The following is an 11,779-nucleotide window of genomic DNA, read 5'->3' on the forward strand; positions in this document are numbered from 1 at the left end:
GATACATTTTGTACATTTATATATGTTAATGTTTATAGAATTATAAACTGAATTCTAAAAAGAAATTCTGAACTGTGCAGTAGGCCTTCAACCAGTAGCTGGTTTTTGGGGTTTAAAATAAACAGCAACAAGCTAAAAACACACAAGCACGCTATTATCATAGTCCCCATCTACACACCTCTGCAGAGACCCCTGGATTGGAAAATTCTAATTAAATCTAAAACTAATTATGGTTGACCATTGTTGACTAATATATTGAACCAAATTCGACTCCCAGATACTTACAACCTTTCGCCTTATCATTTTAGTAATGATTGAAATCACAGTTTGAATCGTGAGCAACAAACGTGTGTTCAAATGAACAAATGTGTGAAGTCGTAAATAAATAAAGAGTCCGATCGATTTTCCCTCTTTCAGCTCGTCCTCAGCCCTGGAGGAGTGTTTGCCAGGAGACATTTTCGAGGCAGGACGCGTTCTCTCTGATGTTGGGCCTCTAATGCCTGACTTCCTCGCGATTGTTCCTGCTGTAGGAACCCACTATGTGCCAGAGGCAGGAAACCCTTTGGTCTTAGTAGGGTTTCTGTGCATGGAGACCGAGCGTTAGTGTGCAACCTTTTCTTTCCCTGCACATACGCGTGCACACGCTGCCCACACACACACACACACACACACACAGCGCCACAAACACACCGCTGTCCGCTTCCCTCCGAGCAGAGTTGTGTGAAATGTGTGCGCACGCACGCGCTGGAGAAGAAGAGAGGTCTGCTTTTTGTCCCTGTACGTTATTGTGCAGCTTTAGCGCAGGTCCAGCTGGCGTTCCGTGGTTTGTCTATAATCCATTATCGGAGCAATGGATGAGTTTCCACAGAGCCAGTAAAAGCTAAACAACCCAAAATCCCTCACAGGACGAGTCGCCATGGGAGGCCATCCAGCAGCCCGGCGCTCCCCGGCCCGCTTTGCCCGCTGCGCCGAAACGCAAACAGCCACCTGACCTCGGATCGGGCCCCGTCTCCATGCAGCACGTTGCACCGGAGTCCAGGGCTCGGTGCGGCTGGTCTGGGGCCAGTCGCTCCGCACGCAGGCCCGTTTCAGGGGCAGATGACAGGTAAACATCCTCCTGGAAGCTCAGCAGCCTGTGAATAGAACCATATGGTCTTGCAGCCCTGTCTTACTTTTTTTTTATTTTCCCCGCAAAAAAAATATTTTAAAAATATACAATTATGTAGAATTATGTCCTTTTGCGACAACAGACTTCACATTTTAACCAATTTATATTAAGCTATAGAACACTCGAAAGTTAATTTTAGCAGATTGTAACCCTAAACCTTCTTTGCAATGTTGAGGTCAAATGTCACGGAGAGGCCCTGGCCCCTGTCAAACTTTAGCCAAACTGAACACAACCTCGTGTCCATGCGGGCTGGCCAGTTACTGATGACTTTTAATTGAAGCGTTGACATTTTTCTGAACAAGCCGAAGTGGCCATCGTACGCGTCCCGAAGCAGGATTCAGTTTTTACTGGCCGTGAGACTCAGTTTTTTCATTTCAGCTGCTGTTAGCTGCGGCAGAATTAACGCCCGAGCCACGTTTAGGAGAGCGAAAAAGTGAACGTGACTCGGAGAAATGAATCCGCGCTGAACTTATCGCTCTGGAGCGTCGGCGGGAAAAAACCCCGTTCATTCAGCCCGTCCGTGTAACTCCCCACAGCCAATCATAGGCCAGGAACCTCTTGCGCATGCAGAGAAATGTGAGGGAATGGCGACAATTGTTCTCAGAAAAATCGCAAATAAAAACGTCAAGACTGTGATAACTCTTTTTGGATATGCATGTTTATTTGAGCTTTTTTAGCGAACAATGCAAACAATGAGTCACCAGCTCCATCAGGAAAGTAATAAGCACTCAATGATTGTAATAAAACACAAAAAAAAAAGTATGAATAGTCGTTGGGAACGACCAAATGGCGACAGCCTTTAGTGTAAACAGATGGGGGGGCGATAACAGAAATGATTATTTTGGCTACCTGGCAGAGGTGCAGTCTGCTGTGTGTTTGTCTGTGTCTCTGCACAGATGGGCCTGTTTGTGTAAATGCGTGTAAACGGCTGCTTCTGCATGTATGTGTGTGTGTGTGTGCGGGGGTGTGTGTGCGATCGCACCCATGCATGTCTGTGCATGTGCGTGTGCATGTCTAAGTGTGCGTTTAGGTGGGTATCTGTAAATGCGTCAGGGAGGATGCACTTTTTCAAAACATGCTATGGGAGGGGTGGGAACCAGTCGGGAGAATGCAGGACAGCGAGAGAGCTTCCACTTCAGGGATTATGTTTGCAGTTGCGCAGACTCAACATCCATTCATGTGTTCATTAGGTCAAATTCATGGATTGGACAGCAGTTGGCCTTTTTTCAGGCTCTCCTAGTGTGGATGCACACTGTTCCTAAAGCTTTTAGGAACATCCAGCCAAAACAAATCAACTCCTGATATAATCTCCACATTAAAAAAAATATCCAATTTAACCCATTTGCTGTATATTTTCTCAGTATTTAAACGTCAAGGAATTCACAGAAGATGATCTGATAAGAAAATAAAGGAAAGAGCCTTCCGTGCAGGGCTGCTCCATGCAGCGGAAAAGCTATGTGGTGTTCCTCATCTGAGCCACATTGAGATTTCGGTTTAGTCAGAATTGTGCATTCCGGAGGTGTGTAGAAAGGGAGTATGATTTTTACATTCGTGCTGTATATTACCAGTAGCTGTTATGTGAGGCTTTGGCATGATATGCTTTATGGAAAAAGGAATACATTTGACAGAAAGGTTCTGCAAATATTCATTTGCACCTTCATGTCCCATTCATTGCAGTTGCAAGTTTTTACTTGTGTTTGCATGAAACCAGGTGGTTCTTCTGAAAGCTTTGAAACCTTTCTGTGTATTTTTTCTTCAGTTATGAGTCAAATAAGCATTCACATGTGTCTGTGGAGCAGGAGGAAGAAAAAAAGAAACAATCAATCAATCAGCAATGAGGGCCTGTCGTCAACAGAGCAATGAGGCCCGAAGTGCTTCCACCACTTGATGGCCCATATTTCACACACCCAAATGGCCTCATGCCACACCAGACTTATTCAAACCTCAAACACTCAGTAAACCATTTGTTTTAAAATACACTTTCTATGTCATTCTATTCTATTCTATATAGAGAGAGAGCAGCGTACTTGTCCTATCTATATATATATATATTATATATTGTGATACAGGCATTTACTTGAAAATACCTGTAAATATCATCCAATGTCTGTTGACATAATATTCGCTGTGTATGTTTTTCTGCACGTATATTTACACATATTTTGTCAATTCCGGATTTTTTCAATTATTGGATGGTACACAGCGCTGTTGGCAAACAGGCACCGACTGTACTTTCATGAACAAAACACACACACACACACATGTTTCTCAAGTGTACAAAATCACTCAATCACTCTCAATCGCTCCCTCCATCGCTCTCCCTCATACACACACTGTACAGTCTCTCACACACGGTCAGAGTGACAGTGCAGGTCGTGTTGCGTGCGAGGAGTCGGGCCGTACTCTGGTGCTGTGTGGTCTGGGTGTGTGGTCTGCAGCTGACGGACGGACGGGCGGAGGAGGAGGAGGTGGAGGTGGAGAGTAGTCGAGCGAGGGAGGGGTCGAGGGGGAGATGCTGTGTTTACTTTAGCCAGTCCCGGCCCAGACGCCCAGCAGCCTCGCAGCTCCTACGCACAAGAGAGAGCGGTGTGGAATCATGCACCACAAGCCGGTACCAGGAGAGAGAAAGGACACTTTCGTCACCACTGGATGCCATCATCACGTCAGGTCCATTCCCAAATAAACTAATGCAGATGTAAACCCATATGCTCAAGTTCTTTATCATGATTGGAGTGCCATAAATGACTGATTAATGAGGTATGAGTAGAAAATTACACCTGAGAATGCCAGAATACTGGTGGCGATCACAGTAATTTATTAATTAGATATGATAAATTAAACCCTAGATAATGGTAAAGCAGGGGTTGCACTTATTCATTTTAAGTTATTAGGCAAGCAAAATACTGTGTGTGGGTTTTTTTTTTTTTTTCAAATTAGCAATTTACAGTCTAGTAATTTTGGTAAAAACATTAAATATTAGTACAGTTTGTACATTGAAGTTAATTGGCATGCATTTATAGACTTAATGAAAGTCTAAACTGATTATTCTGAAACTGAGCCAAATTAAAAATTGGACACAGGGGGAAACAGAGAAGGTGTAACCCCATATAATTTCCAAAAGATAGAAAACTGCTTTCAAATTAAATTAGTGCAGTTACCCCAGAACTATTTATTCAACAAATTCTTTTAATTGTATTGACGTTCAAATAAATGGACAATTTTCACGAAATTTTATGATAATATAATTTTGTCCGAACACCAGTGGTTAGTTTTGCTGACATGACATTACGTATGAAAAAAAAATCAAATCAATAGCGGAACTTTCTGGAATGTGTTTTCTTAAATGACTCAGTGGCTGTAGTGTCCACAGTGGTCAACATTTTCCCTTTCCATGTGGCGCTTCATCGTGTTTGTGTTTTTGTCTCTCCATCTTTTTTCGTGACTGGAGACATAATTCCTCACTCGACTCCATGTAAATAAACTGAGAATTCGAATGATGACACGGACCCTATCTTCCGCAAAATTCCTTGTCGGTCTACCTGAGCTTTCCCACATCACGGCAAAGCCGCGTGTTGTGGTGTGGCGCTGGGTGTGTCTGTAACACCAGGAGCTGGGAATCATCTCGAACCCCCACCCCTACCCAGGAAGCCCCCAGCAGAATGCAGCCTCACCTAGTGCCCCCTCCTCTCAGCCGCCCTCGGGGGACAGGCGCTGTAACGCTGCACTGCTGAGAACGTGCCACGAAAATGTTAATATAACCCGTTGCTTTTCACCAAAGTCAATAAACAGGGCCACCCAAATATCCAATTAGTGCGGGGTGTAGAAGGCAGGAAATGGAGTAGTGAGTACAAGAGCTGCACTCCCACCCTTCCACCATCTCCTGGGCCGGAGCGAGGTTGGCCCAGGCCAGCCGGTAAGGACATGGGACACTGGCAGCGGAGAGGACAGCGTTCACTTGCATCAACACACACACACACGGCGCTGTCCGGTGCTCATCCTGACTCCCTCGTGGTGGCACAAAGTCACGGGGTCGTGTGCACACGGGTCCCCGCGCGGGAAAATGAGAATAATATGATGATGGAGGCATGGAGCAGGGCTGTTTTGATTCCGAGTGTCTGCAGAGGGATAACAAGGGTCCGGGATTTAGGTGTATAAAAGGCCTTACGGCGCTGAGCCTGACAAACACGGCGCAGAGCGGAGGAGCGTCGACGCCGCCGCAGTCCAGCCTCAGCTGAATCAGCATTCTGCTGGGAGCTGGAGGACGGGGGGGCAGGGGGTCCCGCCTAGCCGGCCCGAGGTCTGGAGAAAAGAGGCTTTGTTGTTGCCTCTCCTGGAGGACAGAGAGGGGTAGAGACCACAACGTGCACGCTCTTTACCGCATTAAAGTCCACTTCGGGACACACAACATGTCACAACTTAATAACGTGTGAGCTAAAACCATGTGAGCTAAAACCATGTGCAGGACGTCAAGTCTCTCAACTCAGCCGTAAAGTGATGTTTACTGTGACTTTATTTATGTCAAAAATCAATCGAATTTGAAAGTAAGCGGGGTAAAAAAAAGTCTTAAATTATGGGAAAATAATGGATACGTTTGTATTTGCAACATTTTTAATTAAATTGAAAAATAAAAATTAACAAATTTAAAAATACAAATACAAAAAAAACTAATTTAAGTGTGGAGTGTATTTATGTGGTGAAAAATTCTTGATAAACCTGTATGAATATATGAATGTCTTATGTTATTGATAATGAAACATAAATGAAAGAAATAAAATCCGATTTCAGCATCGGCACTCATTTTGGCTCTTCCTCTTGGAACAGTGCTCGTATTCCATTCAGTCAGATACAGACTGTTGTGAACTATACCGAATCACTCATCTCTGGACACTTTTTAAGATATTTTTTTATTTTTAAATAAATACCATTTATTTATATCGTGTAATAATATAAAAGTAAAACATGAAACTGTTCATAAATGAATCAGACTCTCCTGTGGTATGTCCCCGATCGGCTTTATCGTGACCATCAGGCCCGCCACAGTTCCTCGCCCTTTTTCTTTTTAAATGAAGCATCAGCGTAGCGTTTCCACTTGTTCTGGGAATGGCACAGTTGTCATTAGGAGGGCCGGGCCTGGGACCACCCAAGCGCTCTGCTCTCTCACAGATACTTAGCCCGGCTAATTGTGCAAGGCGGTCGCTGCTTTGATAAGCCAAGAGCTGCCGTCCCGCGGGGGCTGGAAGGGCCGAGCGTGATAGGCGGGATGAAACGGCGCTTGCCTGCTGGTGCTCACCCACAGCGGTGCTGTCGTGCTCATGGCTGCGGCGAGCAGGCCATGCACAATGGGACCAGTTAGATGGGGTAAACACACAGTTTAGCGTAATTATGTGAGGGAGGCAAATGGATTTGGCTTTGGAGATACGGCGTAGCGACACATCGCAAACACTTTGATAATGACCACTGGCAGGGTGGACGGTGATAAATCGGAATAGTCAGGGAGGGACACGTTCCCTACAGATGCTCTCCAAACTAATACCGGAATGAAGGTTAGAATTGAAATGGAACTGCAAGGGTTTCTTCATGCAGTTTGGGTAATGGAAATGTTCCACGGCAATACATTGGCAATTCTTTGCCCACATCAATCAATTAACGGATAAATAAGAGTCCAAATCAGTTTTATTCATCGTGGCGTGGTGCAGAATGTTCTGGAGAGCGTCCTCAGTTGGCTCTGTCAGTGACTCCCTGCACCGGGAGGGATGGGTCACCTTCTCATGCCAGTGTCCATTGTGTCGTGTTTGTCCTTCATTTGTTTGCATTTCTTTTCCCAGTGGGCCGACAGCCAGACACACAGGAAGTAGAGATAGGACATGTTTAGTTTTCCCCCCTCTTTCTTTCACATTTCAAGACCATAAATGAGTTGTATTCAGTTTTCAGTATTCTTTAGTTTTCTCCTGTTGCCTTTATTTAAAAAAAATCCTCAAATAGCCTCATTTTGATCTATCGTGATTAATTCATATTCACAAAATGAAGAACAATAATTTGATATATACACTTCAAACGTTTAAGGTGATGTAGAAATGTCTTTGTTTTTGATGGGAAATTATTGTTTGTCACATTAAAAAGACTCCCCCAAACAGTCCAGACATTGGTGATGTTGTAAATGACTCTGGTAGCTGGTAATGACGGTTAATGATGGAATACCTGTAGAGAGGAATTTCATCAGCAACAAACTGACTTCCAGTGTAGTGCTGTGTTCGTTAATTCAAGTCTGTCACTTTAAAAGCTTTCGTTTTTCAATAATTTTAGCACAGTGGAAACATTTACATTTACATTTACAGCATTTACCAGACGTCCTTATCCAGAACAAGTTACAATCAGTCCCCCCCCTGGAGACACTCGGGGTTAAGTGTCTTGCTCAGGGACACAATGGTAGTAAGTGGGGTTTGAACCTGGGTCTTCTGGTTCATAGGTGAGTGTGTTACCCACTAGGCTTCTACCAGGAAACCAGTTGTACTGATTACAGAGACGACAAAGCTGGCCAGAATCACATCGGTGCCGTATCTAGTGCATATATTAGATAGATAGATGCCTCATTTTTCATTCCACTCATGCACACAGTAAAAAAGCCCAGCCGGCCACGGGTTAAGTCCATGTAAACACTTAACAGCCCCGCCGTGGTGCTCTGGAAGGTGTAAGAATGAAAAGGACACACTGCGCTTGATCAAATATTGTCTTTCCATTAACCAGGACTTACGTGCTTCTTTCTCGGCTTAGAACCGAATCACACAGAACCCAGGAGCAGCAAGTCTTAATAGCCCGGGTTATAACAATAAGCGACTACTTGGTGAGGCGCTAAATGTGATGAAGAGGCTGTTGTTAATGTACTTCACATTTACAACTGGGGCGCGTTTAATTCATTCACGTAATTGTTTATGTGGATGATCTTTGTGGAACGACGCTGAATGCTGTACAGGCTCTTACGTCTCAGTGGTCAGTCAAGGCCATAGAATAAAAGGTTTTAGCCGAGGAGCCGGTTCTCTACGGCACTGGGTTCGGCCCAGAAGACAACCAGGCCAGTCTGCAGCGCGGCAGGGTCTGTGTCCAGCAGGGGGCGCCACAGGGTTGAAACGCAAAACCTGCGGATAACAGTCACGCACTGTGTGTGTGTGTGTGTGTGTGTGTGTGTGTGTATGTGTGTGTGTGGAAGATTTTTGGCTTCAGCCAGTTCAATGTGGACAGTGGTGTGAACAGTAAACTGGTTCTTTAGGGGGAGTAACCGTATTACAATGTACATAAGATTTAAAGCGCCGGCTCCAGATTTCACTTTAGATTTCCTTTTTGTCCCAATCTAATATGTTGCCAGAGAAACCGCCCTTGCCCGGTTATCTCATTGGATGTTAGATATGGTATTGTAAGAGAAGCCCATGAAGCGCTGCCAATATATGAGCCCGCAATCAGTTTCTGATATCATGTCACAAAGTAAAGTTTTGGAATTGTTAAAGCTTTATCTACTAGGCAGCAAAATAAAATGTTTTCAACTGCTGGGCACACATCCCACACAGGAGCGGACGTCACCTGAATCACCGTGACATTGGCAGTTTCCTCAGCCGGGCGCGCCCACCCTGCCCCGCCCCACCAGCAGCTCCCCACAGCGGGTTCGCCCTCCTGATACCCATCAGCTGCTGTCACAAATCCCGGCTCGACTCCTGCTTCCGAGCTTCCGCTCCTCCACGGTGTTCCTCCTTAACCACGTGCGTTCTGTCACCAAGAATACATGGCGACATTGGGCCTGGAACACGTGCGTGAGCGGTCTTCTAAACACGCGCTGATGGGGTTCTGGATCTTAATGAGACACTTCGGCAGAAAGGAACAGTGAAACAAGCTTTTCCCCCACATTACTTAAGCTGTGACTTTCTGTCGACAATTTGGAACGTGACTCATTTCATTGGAACAGGATAATGAGCAGGTGATAAATGCTTTCCTCCTTCCTCATTCACCCACTATTAACCACTCTGGGTTCAGTCGGTTGCTCAACGCGCCGCGCTTGTGATGTTAGCTGAGCTCTATCGGTGTCGGATCTTTTCACCATGAGGCACGGAGTGTGATTGAAGCACGAGCTGATCGGATGTATAGACATTCAGCTTTTAGTTCCTTCATCTGCCCCCTTTCCAACACGCAAGTGCGGAGGGGTGCATATCTGATCTCAACAAATGCAGAAGAAAGTGGGAGGATGCAAATAACCACTTTTGTCCAATAGAAGTCAAACAACACAGTAAAATGGCAAAGCCCTTTGGCAAGGTCATCTCAGAGAGTGTGAAACCTGAATCCTGGGATACGCTTATGAACGAGTGTGTGCATATCCTAGGGTGGTAGTAGCCTAGTGTGTAACACACTCGCCTATGAACCAGAAGACCCAGGTTCAAAGCCCACTTACTACCATCGTGTCCCTGAGCAAGACACTTAACCCTGAGTGTCTCCAGGGGGGGACTGTCCCTGTAATTACTGATTGTAAGTCGCTCTGGATAAGGGCGTGTGATAAATGCTGTAAAATGTAAATCTAAAATGTAAATATCCGAAAACTGTAATATTTCAAATAGTCACATTGAATTCGATTCGTTTTTTTTTTCCGCAAATTTGCCGGCAAGGGTATTCAACGGTTTCGATATTTTTAACCTCTGTGTACCTGTTCCTGCAGTGAGTGTCCCTCATAAACAACATGTCAACATTTGGGGTTAGTACTAAGCCCATATTTAGCTTGTGTCTGTATGGGTGTTACACAATGGAAGGTGACTCACCCTTCCTCACCTGACGACTGCAAAGAAGTGGCCTTTTTTTTTTAACACGTTCCCTAGAATCTACGCAACTGAATGAAATCTGGGGTGTTTTGTTCACACGCAGCCTAATCCTCTAAATGCCGTGTAGGGGATTGGATTTCCACAGTTCTAATGTCTGTCACTGCTGCCCATTAACTAATCAGATCGTCTGGCTCTGGAGCGTCTACCTGCGCCACACAGCTGCCTGACTCTGTGGGAACACGTGCAGCTCTGGCCCACAGACTTTGTCCGTTCATTAATATTAGATTGTCAGGTAGAAGTTAACACTTCTCTCTGCCCTGGACCTGGGCCCGGCATTCCAGCACTCTAATGAGAATGAAAGAAAGACAAAGCTGTTTACCTCATTATACAATAAGTTAATTTTCCGCATTCCATTTTCATTTTCCAGTTAGTCAAACAATTAAAGATAAAAATACTGAAACGCCCAGACGATGGGTTGTGAGAACTTGGTATATAATGTTAGAATACTTAGCCTCAGGACAGTCTAAGCGAACATATGTTGTTCTCATTCTGACATATTTCGTTAAGATGAGTCAAGTTCAATGTATACTATCAGCAGTATTTTCTTGGTCTTACGATTAAAAGTGGGTCCCCATCTGTAACCTGCTCTGACTTAAAACGTACATGTATTTACATTTATGACTCAGCAGCATGCGCATTGCGAGTAGTAAATAGTAAAATGGTTGGTTGAAACAGGAATGCCATGTAGTGTATAAATACTGCTCGGTGTTGGATGAATGACAGCATTGATTTGTGTGCTAGAAATAGAAAAACAGACACGTTCTAATGAGCAGCTATCTGTTTGATTATGCTGGCGGTGCCTGCTTTAGACAGGGCATGGATGTTAGTCATCCCATGAGAATTAGGTGTGTGTGTGTGTGTGTGTGTGTGTGGTGTGTGCAGGTTTTTGACTCCTAATTAGATAAGACACTTGAGTGTGTGTACTTTTCTTCACCTCGCTCTCTGATGAGGGCTTGGCTGTGCGGTTGCTGTTTTGAAATGAAGTTCAGGAATTCGGGGCGGCGTTGCCAGGCGTCGGGTCGGTCACCGTGGCTGAACTGGCAGAGCTGCCTGGGTTAACGGGGGTCAGGGAGGACGCGACTCACCCGTAGGTGGTTGTGGTTGGCAGGGACTGGCAGGAGGGAGGGGTCAACACGGCACGCTATGCGTGCTCAAACATTCCCCCATGTTTACTGCCACCCGAGGGAAGCAAGCACCGTGCAAACACACATACACGCACACACACACACACACACACACAGAAGTGTGCCCCATACCTCAACTCTTCACCTTTTCCCCTTGTGTGTGTTTTTTTTTTTTCTTCACATTTAGATTCTGGCACACAGACACCTACACCCAAAGACAGATATGCCAACCATGTCTGGCCTCTCACACTATATAATCATCCACGCAGGCAGCCATCTCATTCCTCACTCTGTCCTTTTCCCCCTCTTTCCCCTTCTTGGCAGCCGTCCTCTTTCGCCTCCTCTTCTTTTCTGCTGATGGAGGAGGAAGGGCCTGCAGCTGGTTATCCTCCGGGTTCAGTTCAGTAGAATGGCTTGTATGGTAATAAACACAAAAACCCTTTTGATAAGGAGCACCCCTGTCAAAACAAGCTTAATGCAAGGAATCCTTCGGGCATTTTCAGAGCGGCTCTTACCGAAAACAAATTGAGATGAATATCTCCACCTCTTAGTGCTGATAAGCGGAGTTTCGAACATGTCAACATAACTATTAAACCATTTAAAATGTTGCTGTGTCATTATATATATATATACAC

This window comes from Denticeps clupeoides, chromosome 4 (genome assembly GCF_900700375.1).
Source record: "Denticeps clupeoides chromosome 4, fDenClu1.1, whole genome shotgun sequence".
Taxonomy (NCBI): Eukaryota; Metazoa; Chordata; class Actinopteri; order Clupeiformes; family Denticipitidae; genus Denticeps; species Denticeps clupeoides.